Source organism: Peromyscus leucopus, chromosome 22 (genome assembly GCF_004664715.2).
Source record: "Peromyscus leucopus breed LL Stock chromosome 22, UCI_PerLeu_2.1, whole genome shotgun sequence".
Lineage (NCBI taxonomy): Eukaryota > Metazoa > Chordata > Mammalia > Rodentia > Cricetidae > Peromyscus > Peromyscus leucopus.
Window position 1 is genome coordinate 9,743,506 of NC_051081.1, and position 22,838 is coordinate 9,766,343.

General features: G+C 37.0%; 1 pseudogene; it reads left to right on the plus strand.

The window, feature by feature from the left end:
- Positions 1-1,744: 1,744 nt before the first annotated feature.
- On the plus strand, positions 1,745-19,610 carry LOC114684974 (annotated as a pseudogene).
- The last annotated feature ends 3,228 nt before the right edge of the window (positions 19,611-22,838 follow it).

Genomic DNA, 22,838 nt, shown 5'->3' on the forward strand with positions numbered 1-22,838 from the left:
CACAACCTATAGGGAGATCATCCCCCACCAGACCACAACTATAGATATTCTTTGACTTCTGGCAGTCAGGATATTTTTTTCTTTAGAGCTGTAATCTTCCAGTATACCTCCACTTCATTGCTGTAGGTATAGTCTGATTTACAACACTCAGGATATCTTTCCTTCCAAAGGTATAACACTTTCAGTGACTAGTGAGTCTTCAGGTCCAGTAGTGTGTTTCTGCTGTTGTTTTGCGGCCTGCAAGGTCTCTGGGGTTTGGGATGCCAACTTTGCCACTGCATTTCCAAGTATTTGTGTGGTCTCTGGGGTTCTGGGTACATGCTAGGTCTCTGAGATTTTTGGAATGGTATGTCTTCCAGTAAAGTGGAAGTTTTCTCCCAAAGTTGTGGGCTGGAATTTGTAGCTCAGGAGAGGGAGTGCAGTTGTAGGCTGTAGAGCCAGCTTTACAGAATGTTATCTGTCAGTAGTCTGTATCTGACCTAAGGTCCCTTGAATTGGCCTTTTCTTGTGTTAGGCGGATGTTTTCTGCCAAAGTTGTGGGAGAGATTATGGAGCCGAGGGGAGAAGGTGCAGTCTGGAACTGTTGGGTAGGCTTTAAGGAGTGCTAATAGGCAGTGGGTGGTGTAAGAACCTTGGTCCCAAGGAACCAGCCTAGCCTGTGGTAAAGCAGCTGAAATTGTGAGCAGGAACATTGAGCCCAGGAGAGAAGGTTCAGTCTGGAGCTGTGGTTCTTAGGACTAGCCACCCTCTGGCAAAGCAGTTAGAGTTGGGGGCCAGAACATGAAGCACAGGGGAAGGAGTTACCACTTTCTTAAACCAGTATTTCTGAGCACAATCTAAATACTTATCCTTATACTTGCAGATAAATATAGCATTCAATCTTCATCAAAGAAAACTTTTTTTGCAATAGATAGAGAAAATCAAATTTCAGAAAGTCATAGCTTGTTGGTATACAATAAACAAGCAACAATGGGGTGCCTCACCCAAATGGATACATATACCCTCAATTCTTACAACTATGTCTGGGAAACATGGAAGAGGGTTTAGAAAGATTCTAGAAGACAGTGGATGAGGACATCTCCTAAGAGATTATGTTCTCTACACAGGACAGGGAAGCTGTTCAAGTGAATTCTCGATGGTGTGGTAGTCTAAACAAGGCTTGAATAGTAGTAGCACTAGTAGACAAAGCCACATGAATGGATGAAATATCATAAATATCTAGCCCTTTTCCTACAAGGTATTAGGAATGCCAAGAGAAGGATAATCAGTTTTCAACAAGAATGAGCAGTATAATTGTTTATCCAATATCAAATAAATACTAATAATACCTTATTTACTAATAATACCTTATATATAAACTAAATGGAATCAGCATGTTGTAGCCATATAGTTTTAAGTATGTATACATGAAACATTAATGACTAAATTTAATATAATAGAGATAATACAGCAAAGTATAAGGAGAACTTACATTGATGAAATGGAACCATAGGACAGGAACCAGTATTTTGCTAATAACGGGATGAAAATGATCAAATTATATTATAAACACATATGATCTCTAATGATAAAATCCATTGTTTTGTATAATTAATAAATGTCAGTAATTAAAAATTCAATATAGTTAATTGGTAGATTGATGAGTATAAACTTATTAAATGAAATCATGACTTGTACCCTCCTCTAAATTATTTCTTCTCATCTTCATAGGTTCAAGGCCAAGACCTAACTGTTTTTCCTGTCTTTCCTCTTTGCCATTGAAGAGATCAACAGAAGCCCCCATATTTTACCCAACATAACTTTGGGATTTGATGTGCATAATGTCCCTTTTCTTGATGTAAACACAATGTATATTTCTTTAAAGTGGCTATCAGGTATTGACAGAATGATTCCTAATTACAACTGTAGGAGAGAGAGAAAATCTGTAATAATGTTTACAGGGCCATCATGGACAACCTCTGCTCTTATTGGATCATTGCTTGAGCTGTACAAATTTCCACAAGTGAGTATTGTAGGCATAGAGTGAAATGAATTGATTACTTATTCAGTGATAATGACATATTCATGAGCAAAGTGAAAAATAATGACTGAATTCATGCATCATGCAAAAATTATGTTTAAAGTTACTTGCTTGGTGGTCTTTATTAGGAATAGACTGGTGGTAGAGGTTGTAAAAGACAATGTATGTTTCAGAATATGAGTCTACTTATTAATATTCCAAAAAAAGCTGAGGAATAGGAAGGTCACTATAACTGTGAGGTAAGTCAATCTTCCTTCCCAAAACAGCTATTGTGTAGTGCAAATAAGATCTCATAATTGTGTGAGACTCATCTTCATATTATTATTAACTTATTATTAAGTTATAATTAATTATAATTAACATATTATTATTCCCTTAGCTCACCTTTGGGCGTCATGATCCCATCCTGAGTGGCAATATCCATTTAACTTCTTTATATCAGATGGCACCAAAAGACACATTTCTGGCCCATGCTATGATCTCTTTACTGATTCATTTCCGCTGGAACTGGGTGGGCTGTATATCTCAGAAGATGAAAGAAGCATTCAGTTTTGGTCAGACTTTAGAACAGAAATGGACAAGAACAGTATCTGTGTGGCCTTTGTGGAAATTATATCAATCAGTGAATTGTCAGTATCTCCAAATTCCTGGTCATATCATCATCAGATCTTGAAATCATCAGTAAATGTGATTATAGTCTATTTTGACTCTGATTCTCTGATCACATTCTTTCACATGGTAGAAAGATCTTTAATGACTCACAAAGTCTGGGTCATGGCCTCACCATATCATTCTTCCAAAATACAATGGAGTATATTTCTTCACCCATCTCATGGTTCTCTCATGTTTTCACACCACCATAAGGAAATCTCAGGTTTTAGAAATTTTATCCACACTGTTAACCCCTCTAAATACCCCAATGACATTTATTTAGCTATATTTTGGTTTTTCTTTTTTGCCTGCTCATTTTCTAAGTATGACTGTACTATGCTGGAGAACTGTCCACTCAATTCTTCCTTGGAAATGTTATCTTATCCAGTTATTGATACGGCCATAAGTGAGGAGATTTACAACCTATACAATGCTGTGTATACAGTGGCTCATATTCTTCATGAGATATTACTTCACCAAGTAGAATTTCAGGGATTAGGTGGTGTAAAGGAACTGGTTCATTTCCCCTGGAAGGTAATGGACATTTTTTGGATGGCATAAATTATAAGAACAATAATTTTCTAAAGAAAGAATTCATGGGAGCAGAAAGTCAACAGTTTAGGATATGTTTTTATAGAAATCTTAGGGGAAAACTCCTTTTTCACTTTTCAGTAAGTCAGAATAAGACTGGTAATGATATCGTATTGAAGAACAAAGGACCAGCATGAAACAGAAAATGCATTTTAAGTCAACATTCTCATTTTGTTTTTTTTGTAAAATTTACATGTGTGTGTTTTTTGTGTGTCTGTGTATGTGACTTCACCAATGTACATATGGGACTGGGTTTTTACAGTACTCACAAGGAAATCAGATGCCAAATTGTGAGAGTCATTACTTCCTTTACTTTGTGGGTTCTGAGAATTGAATTAATCTTTTCCAGCATGGTGTCATCATCCACATCTGTTGTTCTTTGCCCCCCCCCAACATCCTATGGTTTAGCTATTTAATTTAAATAAGTTCTATATCTCCCACAGAAAATATTTTCTACATAAAAATGATGATTTGACTAGGAATTCCTTAAGAGATGACAATATACAACCTAACTGTAGGAATGACTAAATGTTGCTGAGAAAACATGGGTATTGTATATAAATTATCTTTTAAAATGGACGTTATGTAATAATAACTATGTGAACATACTTATGGCATTATGTATATAAAGGTCATCTTTGGATGTTTGAAGCTTTCACTACACTTTTGGGACTGGATGAACAACAGTTAATTTTGTTCTGATTCATAGTATATTTTGTCTCATCTTACACAACTTAAAATATTATGATATTTTGGTTTCTCATACCATTGAACTTATTGAACTTGATACACTTTATTTATTGCTGTGCTAAATCTACATTGTGACATAATGCATACAGGAGATGAAAAGCTTTCCCACATGCTGCTTTCTGTTAACCTGAACCATTCATCTCTCCTAGCTGCACTTCTTTATAAGAAATATTCAGCCTCACCATTTGGATTCTAACCAACTAATTTTGGATGAGAAAAGAAAATCTGCAGCAGAATATGATATCCTCAACTATTGCCATTTTCCAACAAATTTTGTACACATATTGAAAGTGGGAAAATTTTCTCCATTTGCCCTACCTGGTCAGCAGTTGTCCTTACATGAGGACATGATAGAATGGGCCTTAGGATTCACAGAGGTTGGTGGAAGCTAACATAACATTTTCAGTTACTACAAACAAGTAACTAGCATCATATTCTTGGTGTTATTATTCTTGATTTCTGGTTGCTCTGTTTAGTCCTCCAATGTGCATTTCTCAATTATAATTTAAGCAATTTTTGTTTACACTGATAGAATTGATCTTGTGTATTTGTCAATCTTTGCATAAGATTTATGTTTTCATAAAATTCATGTACAATTTCTTCATTAACATTTATCACTATAAAACTGTTCAAAGAACTGAGCCTGTAAGAACATGCATAGTGTAGGTGGGTTTTGTCCCATGGTTATTTATTCATATTTTTCATGTATGGTAGGTGGTATTACAGTGGCAGTATGTCAGAGGAAATTATTCTCCACATGATAGTCAAGTAGCAAGTGAAAAACATCTGGTACCAGGTTTAAAATATCCACACCCAAAGCATCAATTTAGTGAAAACTTGCATTTATTAGGATTCAAATCTTACAGTTTCCACCAGTTCTCAGGGAGTATCATGATTAGAGCACTGTCTTTAGGCCATGAACAAGAACAACATTTAGTGAATCAGTGTTACTGAAAAACACAATGTTATATTGAATTGTTGCTGTTCACTGAGTCATGATATTTATTATTAGTTGCATGAATGCCTCAGGAATTACTAGTGCATCTCTGATTTTCCTCAGACCCCGCAATCACTATGCAGTGAGAGTTGTAGTCCTGGATTCAGGAAATCATATGTGGAAGGAAAGACTATTTGTTGCTTTGATTGTACCCCTTGCCCAGAAAATGAAATTTCTAATGAAACAAGTAAGTATAAACATTATGAACACAATTATCTGATCTAATTATTATTCCTCTTGAAATCCAAGAAATGGAGAAGTATTAGAAAATATCTGCAAAACCAAATAACTTTACCTGTATTTAGTTACTTATTTTAAAAATCTATAATTAAGATGAGAGAACAAAAATGCACGATGTACAAAACAGAAACACAACTCTGTATTGATAATTATATTTTTGGAGAAGATATCATTGTGTTTGCCAGGACACTAGAATTCTTGTGTTGTCTTGTTTGTTTAAAAATTAGTTGAATCTCCCACCTGCATTTCAGCTTTAGTTCTTTTCAAAGTTTTTATTTCATTAATAAATTGGTTTTCAAATCCTAGGTTGTCACCATCATTTTAATCAGCCTTATGTTTTTGTTTTCATAAAGATAATTCAGGCATTATTCTGTCTTCATGCTTTTTAAAAATTATTGAGCTATATCTTCATGTCTTCTTTCAACTCCTTTAATTCTTTGATGGTATTTGTGATTGTTCTTTTAAATTCATTGTCCTGTATTTCATCTGGTTAATCCTTGTGGGAGACCATTTCTGTTAGGATGATGAATTCACAGAGTGAAATACTCTTTTGATCTTTTTATTTTATTTATATTTTTATGATGAGATCAGTATATGTAGAATAATTTTGTCATTTCACTGACTGATATAGACACAGTAGGATGGAAGAGAATACAAGATATGCAGTTTGGGTTGGCCATAAAGGTTGGAGATGGCTTAAGTGAAGTGAAATGAGATCGGTACAGTACATTGGGTTGGCATTTGGAATCTATGTACTTATCTGTGCACAGAGTATGGATACAGTGCCAAGCAGTGTTCTCCAGTCTAGGCCAGGACAATGGATTTTATGTGAAGAGGAGGATCAAGCAGTCTCATATGCAGAAATGGAAACAAGATGTATAGGATCTGTCTGGGCAAAGAGTTTTGGTGTGGTATTCAAGATTTTATATATCATATATATATATATATATATATATATATATATATATATATATAGAGAGAGAGAGAGAGAGAGAGAGAGAGAGAGAGAGTCTGTGGGAAGGAAGTGTGGGTTGTGTTTAGACAATGAACATTGGAGTAACATAGATGGGTTGTTTAGAATAGGTCAGGACAATGGATGTTGGGCTTTATCTGGATCTGGGGAATAAGAAAGTCATGTGGAGGAAGGTATAAGGTGGACTTATTTGGTTAGAATCTGCTATAAGGTGTCCAAAATATGAATGGAGTAGTGGTCTTATGTAGCTGGAGGTTTTCCTCTGTCCTGCCTGGCATGTTATCAGGACAAATCTCTCTCACCTGCTAGTTCCAAAGCCATTTGGACACAAGTAAACACATAGAGGCTTATATTAATTAAAACTGCTCAGCCATTAGCTCAGGCCTACCACTGACTAGCTGTTCCATTTAAACTCTGCCCATTTCCATTCATCTATATATTCCCATGTGTTCCTCAGCTTACTTGCATGCCATTACATGCTGCTCCCTGGACTGTGGACAGGCATCTCCTGCTCTGCCTTCATCTTCCCAGAATTCTTCTTGTCTGCTGATCCCACTTATACTTCCTGCCTGGCTACTGGTCAGTCAGCATTTTATTAAACCAGTATACAAAAGCATTATCCCACAGCATTTCCCCTTTTCTATTTAATTAAAAAGGAAAGTTTTAGTTTTAACACAGTAAAATTATATAACAAAACAGTTATCAAGAAAGAACTACATTTACAATATCTAGTCTCTTTATATTTGGCAAACGTAAAGAAAATATTTTATTTATCCTATATTTGTGAGTCCAAGTTTTCATATCTACCTTATCTCTATCATAACCAAGGAAAACCATAATTATAACTATCTAGTCTTCAACTACATCAAAGACTCCAGAAGGATACAATATTATCTAAGTAAACAGGAAGAGCATTGTAAGCAACTTCCCAAAATCTTGAATGATAGAGACAGATGGCTGACCAGACAGTCACCCAAAATACTTCTGCAATGTTGGGGCATCCATCTTCAGCCCATATGTCTATAGTCTCTCAGTCACTTCTCTCTGTGTCCTACAGAATATCTGACTGTTTCTTCTGTGAAGCAGGAACTTGAAGGACCATTTTGCCTTGCAAAGATCAGTGGTTACCTTTTTATAGGTCCTTCATGTCCAGTCAATGCAACATTTTGTCAAGCAGTCCAGGCAAGAACAGTTTTTTGCCCAAATGGCTATCTTTGCCAAGAAAAAGACAAACACCACATGGAGTGTCTTTGATACCCATCCTCCTCTCTGAAGTAAATCAGTCCTGCCAGGAGCAGATACATCTCATTTCCGGGAAAGTCTAAGTTTTTAAAACATTTCAAATGCCATATTCTGTAGGTCTTTGAAGTATTTGAAGATTACCTATCTAATTGAATTATATCTATGTATGCCTAGGAAACTTAACTAATATGACTGTAAGTTTGATTATCATAGAAGACTAATTATTAATCTGTATTTCTTTTTATTTACTTATTTTTATTAAGATGTTTTCTACTCATTTTACACACCAACCACAGATTCCCTTGTCCTTCCTCCTCCCACCCTCCAGCACTCCCCCGAAAATCACCCTCAATTCACACTTTTTCCTAGGCAAGGTCTCCCATGGGGAGTCAGCAGAGTCTCGTACACTCAGTTGAGGCAGATCCAAGCACCTCCTCCCTGCAACAAGGCTGGGCAGTGTCCCACCATAGGCACTAAGCTCCAAAAAGCCAGCTCATGAACTAGGGATGGGTCCCATTCCCACTGCCTGGGGGCCCCTTAAACATTTCAAGCTAAACAACTGTCTCACTTATCCAGAGGGCCTAGTACAGTACCATGGGGGCTCCTTAGCTATTGGTCCACAGTTCATGTGATTCCACTAGTTTGGCTAGTTGTCTCTGTACTTTTTCCAATCATGGTCTCAATATCTCTTGCTCAAAGAATCCTTCCGCTTTCTTATTGATTGGACTCCTGGAGCTCCACCTGGGATAAGGCCGTGGATCTCTGAATCTGTTTCTTTCAGTAACTGGGTGGGGGATCTATGATGATAGCTAGGGTATACAGCCGTCTGATCACCAGAGTAGGTCAGCTCAGGCATCCTCTCGACCATTGCCAGTAGTCTATGGTGGAGTCATCTTTTTGGATTTCTGGGAACCTCCCTAGCACTCTGCTTCTCCATACTCCCATGGTGCCATCATTTTTCATGTTATCTCTTTCCTTGCTCTCCCACTCTGTTCCCATTCCAATTCGAGTCTCTCACTCACCTAGGCTCTCATTCCCCCATCTCTTGGCTCCATTACCCCCCTACCCCCCCACTTCGCCCATATAGATCTCATCCACTTCTCCATTGCTGGACAATCTTTGCATAATTCCTATGGTTGTCCTTACTAGCTAGCCTCCCAGGAGCTGTGGGTTGCAGTCTGGTTATCTTTTGCTTTGCATCTAGTATCCACTTATGAGTGAGTACATACTATATTTGTATTTCTGAATCTGGGTTACCTCACTTAGGTGATATTTTCTAGTTCAATACATTTGCCTGCAAACCTCATGATGTCACTGTTTTTCTCTGCTGAGTAGTACTCCATTGTGTATATATACCACATTTTCTTTATCCATTCATCAGTTGAGGGGCATATAGGCTGTTTCCAGGTTCTGGCTATTACAAATAATGCTGCTATGAATATAATTGAGCATGTGTCCCTGTTGTACGATTGAGCAATTTTTGGTCATATGTCCAAAAGTGGTGGGTCTTGAGGAAGAATGATTCCCAATTTTCTGAGAAACCAACAAACTGATTTTCAAAGTGGTTTACAAGTTTGTATTCCCACCAACAAAGTAGGAGTATCCCCTTGCTCCAGTCCTCTCCAGCATAAGATGTCTTCAGTGTTTTTGATCTTAGTCATTCTGACAGGTGTAATGGTATCTCAGAGTAATTGTGATTTGCATTTCCCTGATGACTAAGGATGATCTGAACAATTCCTTAAATGTCTTTCGGCCATTTGAAATTCTTCTGTTGAGAATTCTCTGTTTAGCCCTATAGCCCATTTTTAATCAGATTGTTAGTTATTTTAATGTCTTGTTTCTTGAGTTCTTTATATATTCTGGATATCAGCCTTTTGTCAGATGTGGAGTTGGTGAAGATCTTTTGCCATTCTGTAGGCTGTCATTTTGTCTTATTGACCATGTCCTTCACCCTACAAAAACTTCTCAGTTTTAAAAGGTCCCATTTATTAATTGTTCCTCACAGTGTCTGTGTTACTAGTATTGTATTTAGGAGGTGATCTCCAGTGCCAATGCATTCAGGACTACTTCCTACTTTCTTTTCTATCAGTTTTAGAGTAACTGGATTTATGTTGAGGTGTTTGATCTACCTGGACTTAAGTTTTGTGCATGGTGACAGATATGTATCTATTTGCAATCTTCTACAAGTTGACATCCAGTTATGCCAGCACCATTTGTTGAAGATGCTTTTTTTCTTTCCATTGTACATTTTTGGCTTCTTTTTCAAAAATTAGCTGTTCATATCTGTGCTGAAAATGTCAGGAACTTCAATTCATTCCATTGGTCCACATGTTGATTTTTTTTTTTTTTTTTTTTTGGTTTTTCGAGACAGGGTTTCTCTGCGTAGCTTTGTGCCTTTCCTGGAGCTCACTTGGTAGCCCAGGCTGGCCTCGAACTCACAGAGATCCGCCTGGCTCTGCCTCCTGAGTGCTGGGATTAAAGGTATGTGCCACCACTGCCCGGCCACATGTTGATTTTAATATCAGTACCAAGCTGTTTTTATTACTGTAGCTCTATAGTAGAGCTTGAAATTAGGCATCATCATGATGCCTTCAGAGGTTGCTTTATTGTACAGGATTCTTTTAGCTATCCTGGGTTTTTTGTTTTCCCATATAAAGTTGACTAATGTTCTTCTGAGGTTTGTGAACTGTGTTGGGATTTTGATGGGGATTGTATTGAATCTGTAGATTGCTTTTGGTAAGATTGCCATTTTTACTGTTAATCCTACCTATCCATGAGAATGGGAGATCTTTCCATTTTCTGATATCTTCTTCAATTTTTTTTTTCTTCAGAGACTTAAAGTTCTTGTCATACAGGTTCTTTGTTTGCTTAGTTAGAGTTTCCCCAAGGTATTTCATATTATTTGTGGATATTGTAAGGGGTGATGTTTTTCTGATTTCTGTCTTAGCCCATGCATTATTTGTATATAGCAGAGCTACTGATTTTTTTAGTTAATCTTGTATTCTGAAAACATTACTGAAGTTGTTTATCAGCTGCAGGAGATCCTTGGTCAAATTTTTGGGGTCACTCATGTATACTATCATACCAACTGCAAATAGTGAAAGTTTGACTTCTTCGTTCCAATTTGTATCCCCTTGATCTTCATTTGTTAACTTATTGCTCTTCAAGTACTATATTGAATAAGTATGGGGAGAGCAGATAGCCTTGTCTTGTTTCTGATTTAAGTGGAATCGCTTTGAGTTACTCTCCATTTACTTTGATGTTGGCTGTTGGCTTGCTGTAAATTGCCTTTATTATGTTTAGGTATGTTCCCTGTATTCCTGATGGGAGTCTGCTTGCCAATATTTTATTGAATATTTTTGCATCAATGTTCATGAGGGAGATTGATCTGTAATTCTCTTTCTTTGTTTGACTTGGGAAGCAGTAACTGTAGCCTCATAAAAGGAGTTTGTTAATGTTCCATCTGTTTCTATTGTGTGGAACAATTTGAAGAGTATTGGTATTAACTCTTCTTTGAAAATATGGTTGAATTCTGTATCGAAACCATCTGGTTCTGGGCTTTTGGGGGAGGGAAAATTTTAATGACTGTTTCTATTTTCTTAGGAGTTATAGGTTTTTTTATATAGTTTATCTGGTCTTGATTTAACTTTGGTATGTGGTACCTATCCAGAAAATTGTCCATTTATTTAAGTTTTTCCAGTTTTGTGGAGTACAGGGTTTTAAAGTATGACCTGATAATTCTCTGGATTTCCTCATTGTCTGTTATTAAGTCTCCCTTTTCATTTCTGACTTGGTTAATTTGGATGTTCTCTCTGTGTCTTTTGGTTAGTTTGGATAAGGGCTTGTCTATCTTGTTGATTTTCTCAAAGAACCAACCTTTTGTTTTATTGATTCTTTGTATTGTTTTCTTTGTTTCTAGTTTATTGATTTCAGCTCTCAATTTTATTATTTCCTGGCATCTATTCCTCCTCAGTGACTTTGCTTCTTGTTCTAGGGCTTTTGGGTGTGTTGTTAGGTCACTAATGTGAGATTTTTTCAACTTCTTTATGTGGTCATTTAGTGCTATGAATTATCCTCTTAGCACTGCTTTCGTAGAATCCCTTAAGAATCCCTTATGTAGTCCATTCATTTTCATTGAACTCTAGGAAGTCTTTAATTTCTTTCTTCCTTAACCCATTGGTGATTCAATGGAACATTATTCAGTTTCCATGAGACTGTAGACTTTCTTTAATTTTTGTTGTTGTTGAAGTCTAACTTTAAACCATGGTGGTCTGATAGAATACAGGTAGTTATTCCAAATTTTTGTATCTGTTGAGATTTGCTTTATGATCAAGTATGTGGTCGATTTTAAAGAAGGCCCCATAGGGTGCTGAGAAGGTATATTCTTTTTTGTGAGGGTGGAATGTTCAGTAGATATTAAGTCCATTTGAGTCATAACATCTGTTAGATCCCTTATTTCTCTGTTAAGTTTCAATCTGGCAGATCTGTCCATTGGTGAGAGTCGAGTGTTGAAGTATGCCACTATTAATGTGTGGTGTTTGATGTTTGATTTAAGCTTTAGTAATGTTTCTTTTACATATGTGGGTGCCTTTGTATTTGGGGCATAAATGTTCACAATTGAACCTTTTCTTGGTGTATCTTTCTTGTGATGAGTTTGCAATGTCCTTCTTGATCTCTTTTGGTTGATTTTAGTATGAAGTCTTTTTTGTTGGATAGCTACATCAGGTTGCTTCTTAAGACCATTTGTTTAGAAAGACTTTTTCCAGCCTTTTACTCTGAGGTAGTGTTTATGAAGTTGAGGTGTGTTTCTTGTATGCAGCAGAAAGTTGAGTCCTGCTTTATGTATGCGTTCTGTTAGCCTGTGTCTTTTTATAGGTGAGTTAAATCCATTGATGTTAAGGGATATTAATGACAAGTGATTGTTAATTCCTGTTATCTTTTGGTGGTAGTGGTGTGTGTGTTTCTCTTCTTTGGGATTGACTGCTGTGGGCTTATCTATTGCTTGTGTTTTCTTGGATGTATCTGACTTCCTTAGGTTAAAATTTTCCTTCTAGTGCTTTCTGTAGGGCTGGATTTGTGGATAGGTATTGTTTAAATCTTGTTTTGTCTTGGAATGTGTTGTTTACTCCATCTATGGTGATTGAAAGTTTTGCTAGGTATATTAGTCTAGGCTGGCAGCCATGGTCTCTTAGTGTCTGCATTATATCTGTCTAGTTCCTTCAGGTTTTCAAAGTCTCCATTGAGAAGTCAGATTTTATTCTCATGGGTCTGCCTTCATAAGTCACTTGGCCTTTTTTATTTGTTGCTCTTAATATTCGTTCTTTTTCTATTTGTTTGGTGGTTTAATTGTTATGTTGTGAGGGAAATTTAGGGGGAGTCTAGTCTGTTTGGTGTTCTATAGGCTTCTTGTATCCTCATAGGTATTTCCTTCTTTAAGATGGGAAAGTTTTCTTTTATGATCTTGTTGAATATATTTTCTGTGCCTTTGAGTTGGTATTCTTCTCCTTCTTCTATCCATATTATTCTTAGATTTGGCCTTTTCATGGTGTCCTAGATTTACTGGACATTTTGTGTTATGACTTTTTTAGCTTTTGTGTTTTCTTTCACTGACAAATCTATTTCCTCTATTGTATCCTCTACACCCAGAGATTCTCTCTTCCATCTCTTGTATTCTGTTGGTTATGCTTGCATCTGTGTTTCCTGTTGGTTTACTCAGATTTTCTATTTCCAACATTCCCTCTGTTTGTGTCTTCTGTATTGTTTGTATTTCACTTTTCAGGTCTTGAACTGTTTCCCTCACATGTTTAATTGCTTTTTCATGGTTTTCTTCGCTTTCTTAGGGGTTTTATTGATTTCTTTCATTTTTTTTTTTTGTCTTTTCCTCAATTTCTTTAAGGGAATTTTTCATTTTTTCTTGAATGACCTCTATTATCTTCATGATGCTATTTTTAAGGTCACTTTCTTCTGCTTCTTCTACATTGTAATGTTCAGGTCTTGCTGTTAGAGGAGGGTTAGCTTCTGGTGATGCCATATTGCTCTTTGTTTTGTTGTATGTATTTTCATTGACATCTGCCCATCTCTTCCTCTAATAGGTGCAAGAAGTGCCTGTGTCTGAATGAGTTGCTATTGGTCCACTCTGTGTTTGTTGTGTCTGTGTCTCAGAGGGTCCTTCTGGGTCCAATCTTAGCTCGCAGTCTAGTTGGCAGATTCTGTATCTCAGGGAGCTGTTCTTGGAACAATCCAAGCTAGCTGATTCTGTGACTCACAGAGCCACTCTTGGTCTTATCAGGGCTCTTGGTCCAGTCAGACCTGACAGATTCTGTGTCTCAAGAAGTCTTTCTTGGTCCAATGAGTGCCGGCAGACTCTGTATCTTAGAAAGCCACTCTTGGTCCAATGATGGCTGCTGGATTCCCTGTCTTAGGAAGTTACTCTTGGTCCAATAAGAGCTGGTGGTTTGATTTCCATGTCTCTGAAAGTTACCAGGATCACTGGTGGATGGTTATTGGGCCAGGGCGTGGAACTTGTAGATTGCAGGGTCTGTTGTGGGTTTTTGGTGTGTGGGGCTTTCCCGCAGGGGAACCAACTGGTGGCCAGCAACTGGTGCTGGTTGGGTGGGGGTTCCTGCCAACTGGCTGTGTCCCAGGGCCTGGGTCCTAGTGGCAGGACTCTGTGTGGGAGAAGAGTCATTCATCTGTGGTGCAATCCAATCTGTATCTCTTAATAATCTACTACAATTTAAATGAGCTGCACAAATTAATATCTTAAACAAGAGCAGAAATATACATATAGTATAACAAAATTAACCCCCTAAAGAAAGCCAAGAAACCCATGAAAAAGCAATTAAATATGTGAGGGAAACAGTTCATATAGCCCAGAAACCTATTTTTTTTTTGTAGCAAAAGCTATATCCACCACACACCATGTTGCACAGCTTGCATAAACTTCTGTGTAACTCAGTGGGAATATGCCAAGCTGTAGGTCAAGACCACAAGCCATGGACCCACTATAGAGTAGCTCAAGCCTGCAGGCTGCAGCTGTCCTGAGAGAGACATCTAGGAAGCTGCTTTTAGCTCTATTTTAGAATCTTTTTTTAAGCTTTCTCAAGTTTTAGGGAGAAAAATCTTGTCCCACATTTTGGCATATAGGATTATACATAGTAAACTTATTCACTTTTTCTTGATTTTAATAACATGATTTTTGTTTTTCCTCTTTAGGACAATATTGGCTTCGAGTTAGTCAGATATATACTTAATTATGTTAAAGTATATTCCATTATGCCCTTTTCTCTCTAGAATTTTAAGCATAATGATGGGCTGAATTCTATTAATGGTATTTGCTACAACTATTGCGATGATCATGTTATTTTTGTCTGTAAGTTTATTTGTATGATGGACTGTTTTTATTGACCTGCACATCTTGGATAAAGCCAAGTTGATTTGGCTGGATGATCTGTTTGCTATGTAATGACATTCATTTTGCAGTTATTTTATTGAGAGACAGGAGCCAATTTTATCAGTGGTATTGGTTTACAATTTTTTTCATTGTTGTTGTTTTTATCTTGCATTGTAATTTGAATAATTTTGGCATCTTAAAAGCATTTTGCAAGTATTCCTTCTATTACTATCTGTTGGAGTAACTGCTGAAGTAATGGTTATAGTTCTTCTTTGAAAATCTGTTAGATTTTAATTTTGAATCCATTTTAACCTGGGCTCTATTAGATTGAAGTTTTTTTATTCATGGAGCAATCATCTTACTTCTGTTTATATGTTTACATTGTTCATTACCTCTTAGACTTTTTTGTCATTCAGATATGTATAGAAATTCAATTATTTGTTTAAACTTTTTACAGTATAACAAGATGTAGGCTGTTAAATATTCCTTATAACATTGTGAAATTGTTTGTTGTTTGCTATAATATTTTCCTAATTATCTCCAATTTTTATATATTTTGACTGTTTTGATTCCTTGTTTCTTTAATTTTTGATAAGATTATGTCAACATGTTTATGTTTTCAAAAAACTAGCACTTAGTTTCATTTTTTGGTTTGCTTTTGTTACTATTGCATTAATTTCTAGACTGGTTTTTATTACATAGTCCAATCTATTGAATTTAGGACTGTTTATTTTTTGTTTTACCTAATTCTGGAGTTGAAAATTTAAGAGATGTATTTGTACAATACTTGATTTTTTTGTAGGCACATATGTTTCCCTCATAGCCCCACTTTTAGGATCTCCAAGATACTTGGTGCTTTGTGTATGTTTTTATATGTTTCCAGAAACTTAACTTTCCTTGTTGTTTACTTTCTAACACATTTTTCTTCAATAGTGTATCATGGAACCTCTAACAGTTTACATAATTTCTAGATGTTCTTTTGCTGTTTGTTTCAAAATTTATATTATGAACAGAATCAGTGGAGTTATTGAAATTTTATTTTATTATTGGCTTTTTTGTGTTATAAACATATGTGAATTGTCATCTCTTTCATAGAAAGGTCTATGGGCTGCTGGATGCAATGTATATTCTTTAGTGTTTGGTTGGAGTATATGTGAGATACATTTGATGTATAGTGTCATTTAGTTCTTATGTCTCTCCATTTATTTTTACCTAGATGATCTTGTGTTTGACAAGGCAAAATATTGAAACCAATAATACTGAATTGGAGTTAATCAGCATCTTGATTTATAGTAAAATGTTATTTTAGAAATTGGTTGTGCCAGTGTATAGATATCATATGCATAGGACTGTAATGAATTCTTGGCTTATTGTTCCTGTGACTAGAATGAAGTATCCTATTTAATGTATTCTGATTAAATTTGCTTGAAAGCCATTTTGTCAGATTTTAAAAGAGTGACACCAGCTTGTTTCCTGGTCTCATTTGATTAGAATTGATTTTTTGAATCATTTAATTCTATGGTGATGTCTGATTTGAAGACAAGTTGAATTTCTTCTAAACAAATGAAAGTATGTCTTTTGTTTCTTAATGGATTTAACTTTCCTGTGTCTATTGGTTGGGGAGTTGAATCTTTTAACATTTAAAGTTACAGAAAAATGTGAGTGGATCACTGTCATGTTGATGATGTTGTACTATTTATGTCCTTAGTCATACTTTTTTACTTCAATAGTTATAAATTTACTTTTTTGTATACCCTCTTTAATATGCTAATTAGTTTCCTCAGCCTAAATCATTAATTCTAGTATTCTCTATAGAACAGGCTAAAGATTTCATGCATACTAAGACTGTTAATATTTTGAAAAGTTTTTTCTTTCTCCTTCAAATATGCAGATAGTTTTGCTTGGCAACTGTGGTGTTTTGAAAGTTAAACTATATGGCTCCAGAATCTTCTGTTTTTAAAAGATTCCATTGAAATGTTTCTCTAGTTCTAATTTTGTTACGATTTTTGTTGGGTTATAGTGGTGGCTTGGGAGGGAGGACTAGGAGATCGGAGGAGGTGGGATCTGTGGGTGGTATATAGAGTGAGGAGAAAATTTCTTAATAAAGAAAAATGGAAAAATATATATAATATTCTGAAACTGGAAAATTCAATGTGAAACTATTCAGTTTCTCTTTCCGATATAAATTCTAACAGTTTTTAGTTTCATTAATTGCATAGGATAATTGTATGCTTAATTTTGATATGTAATTTTTATATTGATTTTCATGCCTTTTAGATTAAAAATTACAAAAGTAAAGTTCACTGTATTGGAAATATATTTTTTCCAGAAATAAATTCTGAGTGTGTTTTTTTTTTCCTCTTCCAACTCCTTTCAGATCCTCTCCACGTCTCTACTCATCAAATTTACATTTTTCTTTTTTTTCTTTCATTAGAAAATAAAGAGGAATAGAAAATAAAATAAAATACAACAGAAAAAAAACTAAAGAAAACAGAGTAAGACAGAACAAACAAATAAATAGAAAAATAGAGTCATAAAAATGCCCAAGAACAAGTAGAGACACACATATTCACACACTGATAAATTCCATAAAGGAACTGAATCAGAAACCATGAAATACAAGCAAAATACCTATGAGACAAAAAGAAAAAATGAAAAGAATAAAACCTCAGAAAAAGCATTGTGAGATAAACAACAACAACAAAGCAAAACAAAAATTTAAATAAAACAAAAACTAAAAAAAAGTTGTTTTGTGTTATTCATTTATTGATGGGCATAAGACCTGCACTTAAATGTGGTGTGTATACTCAATAAGACTCTGTTTAAGAAAATTAATTTTTCCTTCATGAGCAATTATTAATTGGAGATAGCTTCTAGGATATGTATGGATGCTTGTGTCCACTTCCCCTATCATCATGGATCCCGATCTTGCTTAAAGTCATGCCAGTCTTATACATACAGCAACAGACTGAGTTCTTATATGTGAAAGTTCTATTGTGCCTATAAGGCATTGTTCCCTTTGTTCCTTCCATCAGCAATGGCTTTTACACACTTTCAGCTTCCTCTTCATCAGACATCATTGAGCCCTGAGGGGAGGATTCGATGGACATTTTCTTAGGACTGAGCATTCTAAGTTTTCTCACTCTCTGCAAAGTTAAGGCTCCTTGTATTTGTTCAAATCCAAGATGAGGCTTTTCTGATGATTGTTGAACAAGATAGGAATATATAAGTTTAGCAGAATGCTTTTACCTGTCATTTTACTGCTGCATTGCATTAACAAAACCATAGTGCAGTGCTTGGTATTCTAAAACTATGGCCTTTCTAATCTTTTGTTCATTGGCACATGAGTAGTGTCAGACATAGGTTCCCTCTTATTGAGTTGACCTTAAATATGAATAAAAATGGTAGATTATTACCACAACATTTTTGCCAACAATGTATGTATCTTACAGACAGGTTAGCATTTTGGATTAAAGGGTTTATAGCTAGGGTACTGTTTACCATCATCCTTTGTTAGATTCGGAGTAACTTGCAGTATCTTTTATATTAGTTATTAATAGGACTGAAGGCTCTAGTTAGGCAACCCATCATTTTCTCAAATTTTATCAAGTCTCCTAGGGAGTGTGTCTTCAGCAATAGGACCTTGCTATTAGTTTGTAGAGTGTACGAAATATGCTAGGTAGGCCTGTATTGTTTGGTGTTTTCACAGGGGCCCCTCAGGACAGTCCATTAGATGAAAACCATTCCAAGTACTGTAGGTTTCCTTTGGTGACAAGAGAGGTCTATTGAGAAATCTCTTCATTTCCTAGTCTCTTACTAATAAACATACCTCAAACCTTTTTATTTCACAACAGATATGGAGCAGTGTTTAAGGTGTGGAGTTAATCAATATGCCAATACACAGAGAATTCACTGCATTAAAAAAAGTGTGACCTTCCTATCCTATGAAGATGCCTTGGGGATGATTTTAACCTCCTTGTCCTTGTGCTTCTCTGGACTGACAGTTTCTGTTCTTGGTGTCTTTGTGAAACACAGAGCCACTCCAATTGTGAAAGCTAATAATCTAACACTTAGCTATATTCTGCTTATCTCCCTCACTTTCTGTTTTCTCACTGCTTTGATCTTTATTGGTCATCCCAACACAGCCACTTGCTTTCTGCAGCAGATTGTATTTGCAGTTGTGTTCACTGTAGCCCTTTCCACTGTCTTAGCCAAAACTATTACTGTGTTTCTAGCCTTCAGAGTTACCTCTCCAGGAAGAAAGATGAGGTGGTTCCTGATATCAAGAGTACCTAACTTCATAGTGCCCATCTGCACTCTGATCCTACTTATTCCCTTCGGCATCTGGCTGGGGACATCACCTCCTTTTATTGACGTCGTAGATGAACGCTCAGAATATGATCACATCATCATTGTGTGCAACAAGGGCTCAGTCACTGCCTTTTATTGTGTCTTGGGATACTTGGGCTGCCTGGCAATGGGTAGCTTCACCCTGGCTTTCCTGGTGAGAAACCTGCCAGATACTTTTAATGAAGCCAAGTTGATAACATTTAGCATGCTGGTGTTTTGTAGTGTCTGGGTCACCTTCCTTCCTGTCTACCAAAGCACCAGGGGCAAGGCTGTGGTGGCCACTGAGGTATTTTCTATCTTGGCTTCTGGTGCTGGCCTACTAGGATGCATTTTTCTCCCCAAGTGCTACATTATTTTGTTATGGCCAGAAAGAATCTATAGTTATCAGTGTAGGAATAAAAAACATTTTAGAACTAAAATGTCTTCTGAAAATTGAGTTTGTTTGTTTCCTAAATTGAGGATCTTGGGTCAATTACAATACAGCTCAATCATCAAATTGCACTCTTGGTTTTGCTTTTACAAACATATGGCTCTTGGATTGTTCTAGTATTTAAAGCACTATAAAGTGTAATCATTAGCCCCTTCCCTTTTATTCCCCCCAATTTATTTTCATAAATAATGTGATTCTTGCCTCAAACATGTACCTCGTCACCTTAGAAGATAAAACAGGTATCCTGTTTATTCAATCCAGATATTTTGCTTTCTGACATTATATCATCCAAACCAAACTTTAAATGTCTGCACTTCATTATCTCATATTACATGTAGCAAAATTCCTATTGTTACATTGTATTTTTGTATCTTCTAATGTATTAAATTCTACATGTATTTGTATATTTTCTAAATTACATTGAATATATCCACATACTCCCTTCATATACTAACTTTAACCTTATCATTTAACAGCAGTTTTTGAATCATCTTTAATTTTTCTAACAGTTTTAAACTTTGGCTTTTTATGAGTCTTTGCCTATTAAACTCTGGCTGAATTTGCTATATTGATGTTTTTGGAGACTATTCATTTGTATCTTTATTTGCCATCATTTAACATTTGAAAAAATATCTAATTTTAGTCAATGCCAGCAACAAATCCTTGGGTAATCCCAAAAAGTATATCTAAATGAAGAAAAGGCACAGCTGTTATCAAGCTACCTGTATCTGCAGCTTATGTAGCTTCTGTACTCTGAAGACTTCCTGTGTCCTCACTTCCCTGAGAAGTTCACTGTTTTAAAAGAATTGGGACTTTAAAAATCAATCTACAAGACGATTCAAGATGGCGGAGACAAGCAGACGCAGGTAGGCCTGTGGCGGCGGCCCGCGGAGGTAGACAGGTCCGGCAGCAGTGGCTGACAAGGACATTTAGGCCCGGAGGCAGCTGGCAGAGACATTCAGGCCCAGCGGCGGCCCACAGAGGTGGACAGGCCCTGTGGCGGAGGTAAGCAGACGGAGGTGGACAGGACAGGCAGCAGCGGCCCACAGAGACATTCAGTCCTGGTGGCGGCCCACAGAAGTAGACAGGCCACGTGGCGAAGGCAGGCGGACGCAGGTCGGCGACTCGCGGAGGTGGAAGGGCCCGGTGGCAGCGGATGACAGGGACATACAGACCCAGCAGCAACCGGCAGAGACATACAGGCCCGGTGGCAGTTCGCAGAGGTGGATGGGCCCAGCAGCAGTGACAAGCAGAGGTAGGTAGGCCCGCGGTGGCAGCCGGCAGAGACATACAGGCCCGTTGGCCGCCCGCAGAGGCAGACAGACCCAGGGGCAGCTGACAGGGATATACAGGCCCAGCAGCGGAGACAAGTGGACGCAGGTGGGCCTGTGGCGGCAGGCCACAGGGGTGGACAGGCCCGGGGATGGAGAGGGGCAGACGCAGCTTGGAACGGGGATGCCCCTAGCCCCAACACCTGGGGAAGAGGCTATCTCCGTGGGTCTGAACCAGGGCGAGTCTGGACACTCCGTCTGGGGACAACCCAGGGCCCAACTGCTGATCCTGTGAAACCCAACAACTTGGAGGTGTTGGTGAGACTACGCTGCTCAGCTGAAACCCATCTGGGAGAGGATTCAGATGCCTACAGTTTGAAGTCTGAAGAAACAAGATCAGCTGAGGAGTTGACAAATGAACAAAACGTGACCTGGGAACACAGAAGAAGGCGCTACCCAGTCACCAAACCAGATCACCAGAATCATAAGTATATAATTCACCGACTGAAATCAGCTGTCCCTGAAGAAACAGCCCAATAGCACCAATTTAACCAAGAACCCCTACTAAACCAAGACTAAAAATTAGAACAAGAGAGGCATTCTCAGACACAGACACCACCTGCACCACACAGAGGAAAAGATGAGTAGACGCCAGTGCAAAAATACAGGCAACAACATAAAGACCTATATGGCAACATCAGAACCTAGTGATTCTACACCTGCAAGACCTAAACATACCATAACAGAAGAAACAGAAGAGATCAACCCTAAAAATGACTTTAAGAAGATGATAGAGGCCCTTAAAGAAGAAATAAAACATTCCCTCAATGAGAAAATAAAAACTTTCCTTAAAGAGGAAATGAAAAACTACCTTAAAGAGGAAATAAAAACTTTCCTTAAAGAGGAAATGAAAAACTCTCTTAAAGAGGAAATAAAAACTTCCCTTAAAGAGGAAATGAAAAACTCCATTAAAGAGGAAATAAAAAACTCCCTTAAAGAAATGGAAGAAAAAACGAACAAAAAATGGGAAGAAATCAAATCAAGCCAAGAAAAAGCAATTAAACAGATGAAAGAAACATTCCAAGATCTGAAAAATGAATTTGAGGCAATAAAGAAAACACATGCTGAGGGAATGCTGGAAATAGAAATCCTGACAAAACGAACAGGAACTACAGAAACAAGCATAACCAAACGATTGCAAGAGATGGAACAGAGAATCTCTGACGCTGAAGACACGATAGAGAAAATAGATTCGTCAGTCAAAGAATACACTAAAGACAAAAAAGTCCTAACACAAAACGTCCAGGAAATTTGGGACACCATGAAAAGACCAAACCTAAGAATAATAGGGATAGAAGAAGGAGAAGAATACCAACTCAAAGGCACAGAAAATATATTCAACAAAATCATAGAAGAAAACTTTCCTAACCTAAAGAAAGAAATACATATGAAGATACAAGAAGCTTACAGAACACCAAATAGGCTGGATCCAAAAAAAAAGTCCCCTCGTCACATAATAATCAAAACACTAAACACACAGAACAAAGAAAAAATATTAAGAGCCGCAAAGGAAAAAGACCAAGTAACATATAAAGGTAAACCCATCAGAATAACACCAGACTACTCAATAGAGACTATGAAAGCTAGAAGATCATGGACAAACCTCATGCAGACACTAAGAGACCACGGATGCCAACCCAGACTATTATACCCAGCAAAACTCTTAATCACCATAGGCGGAGTAAACAAAATATTCCAGGATAAAACCAGATTTAATCAATAACTGTCTACAATCCCAGCCCTACAGAAAGCACTAGAAGGGAAAATTCAACCCAAAGAAGCTAAACACATCCATGAAAAATCAAGCAATAGATAATCCCACACCAACATACACCACAGAAGAAACAAGCTGGTGTAGCTATCCTAATAT